Below are 2,419 nucleotides of genomic sequence, written 5' to 3' on the forward strand. Positions count from 1 at the left end.
AAACCACCTTTTTTGGTGCTTGGTTTTTGTTCTTTTGCTTTTGGGTGCAAAGATCTATTAAAAACTTGGCATAAGCCGGAATTTGCTTGATTGCATCCAAAAGTGGGAGATTAACTTTTACTTACCTAAACATTTCCAAAATCTCATTGGTCTTGACTTTTTGCTTTTCTTTCGAAATGGATCCTTTCAAGGCGTCCGGAAATGGAGCTCTTGGTTCGAAAACATTTTGAGAATTTTCTTTTAAAGCCTCTTCAACACAAGAAGTTTTCAAATTAGGTTTCAATTCACTTTTCAACAAAATTTTCTCAATATCATTTTTCAAAACTTTCTTCAATGGATTATTTTCAAGATCGCTTTTCAAATCACATTTTTCAGCTTTCTCATTTATAAGATCATGCACATGCAATGAAGGAGGAATAGAATGTGAAACAGGACGGGTGACAACTTATCGTTGCACCGGTTCACTCTCTTCATTGGTCATTTCTACTTGATTATCTATAACTCTACCACTCCGCAAGGTGGTCACCGCATTAACATGTTCTATGGTACACCCCTCCGATGAGGATTGGGTTTCCACAACACATTGTTGCTTAAGCGGGGCATTAATAGGCATCTTTCCCTTCTCTCTAGCATTAAGAGTGCTAGCTATTTGCCTTACTTGGGTTTCTAGCTTTGTAATAGATTAAGAGTGAGAATGAAGCAATTGTGTGTTAGCCTCTAAAGTGCCCAAAGCATTTAAAACTTTTTCTTCAAAGGCGGGACTTCTAGTGTTTCCTTGAGAATAAGATTGGTTGGGAAAATGAGAATTAGCAAATTGATTCCCTTGTGATTGATAAGGTCTATAACCTTGGGATCCTTGGTTTTGAAGTGGAGGTGGAATGTATTTCCCTTGGAAACCGCCTTGGGAAGGGTTTAAGCCTTCTCCTTGGTTTTTCCAAGAGAAATTTGGATGATTCCTCCAACTTGGATTATAGTGAGTACAATAAGGATTGTTCCCTTGGTTCACAAAAGTTGCATTGACTTGCTCATTAGGTTCACTTTGCACTTGTCCATGAGGACAATGAGAAGTAGAATGAAGAACACTAGAACAAGTCATATATGTTTCATTTGATACACGATGAGAATGGTTAAGGAAGGAAGTTACTTGGTTCGCCGAGTTTTGGTTAATCAAAAATTGATCAAACCTTTGAGACAAAGACTTCATTTCGGCAGCTGTCTCATTAGAATTGTCGACTTGAAGTAAGCCAACAATCTTCCTACCTTGTGAATTTCTACCATTCTTGGATGATAGTGTTCTATGCAAAGAATTTTCACTCACGCTTTTATAAGACGCCACACGTCATCCTCATGCCTATCAATGTAAGAGCCACCCATAGAAGCATCAACTATGCCCTTATAATTATCCGATAAGCTCTCAAAAAAATATTGAACTAATTACCATTTGGGCATGTCATGGTGTGGACACTTCCTTAGCAATTCATTGAAGCATTCCCATGCCTCATGAAATGTCTCCCCATCCCTATGTGTAAATTCTCAAATTGAGGTCCTCATGGCATTGGTCTTAGAAACCGGATAGTACTTATTCAAAAACTCTTGTTGCATTTCTGCCCAAGAAGTGATTAAAAAAGGCCTAAGATTGTTAAACCAATATTTTGCCTTGTCTTTAAGGGTGAATGGAAAAAGTTTAAGCCTTAAGACTTCTTCCGGCATGTCCGTATATTTCACAGTAGAACAAACTTCAAGAAACTCATCCAAATGCTTATAGGGTTCTTCACTTGGAAGTCCATGAAAGTTAGGAAGCATTTGAATGGTTTGTGCTTTAATTTCATAATGGTGTGCTCGAAATGGTGGCAATTGAATGCATGTGGGTGCATTATATTCATTTGGCACATAATGGTCTCTCAAAGCAAGTGGTGGGTTAGCAACTTGAGGTGCAACATGAACACCTTGATTTTGAATTCCTCGATTGACAATGGGAGGTTGTGGAGCATACATTGGCCTTGGCATTCCGAATGGAACTTGGCCTTGTTGTTGTGGTGGTGGGTAAATGTATGGCCTAGGCATGCTTAATGGTACTTGAATGTTCTCATTGTGCACATTTGGATAAAGGATGCCTTGTTGGTCTATGTGACCAAGGTCCTCAACATGATCATCATTATGGTCATCCATTGATAGGCGGGTTCTATTTGAACTTCCCCTTCCCTTAGGATTTCTAATGATGGATTCGAGATACAAATCAAAAGGGACAAGAGTTGGTCTCAATGAACGACGACCATGCATGCACAATAACAAATAAGCAAGCACAACAAATGAACAAATACTTTGCCTTCACAACAATACAATTAAACTTCCTCCACAAACACAATTCCCATGTTTGAAACAATAATAATGCAATGACAAGAAAAATGCCTCCACGTGG

General features: G+C 38.6%; 1 pseudogene; it reads left to right on the forward strand.

The window, feature by feature from the left end:
• Positions 1 to 1,447: 1,447 nt before the first annotated feature.
• Positions 1,448 to 1,546, forward strand: LOC132287569 (small nucleolar RNA R71; annotated as a pseudogene).
• The last annotated feature ends 873 nt before the right edge of the window (positions 1,547 to 2,419 follow it).

This window comes from Cornus florida, unplaced genomic scaffold (assembly GCF_030987335.1).
Source record: "Cornus florida cultivar Cherokee Brave unplaced genomic scaffold, ASM3098733v1 CherokeeBrave_3.0.0_Hap2_Chr11, whole genome shotgun sequence".
NCBI classification, from domain to species: domain Eukaryota; kingdom Viridiplantae; phylum Streptophyta; class Magnoliopsida; order Cornales; family Cornaceae; genus Cornus; species Cornus florida.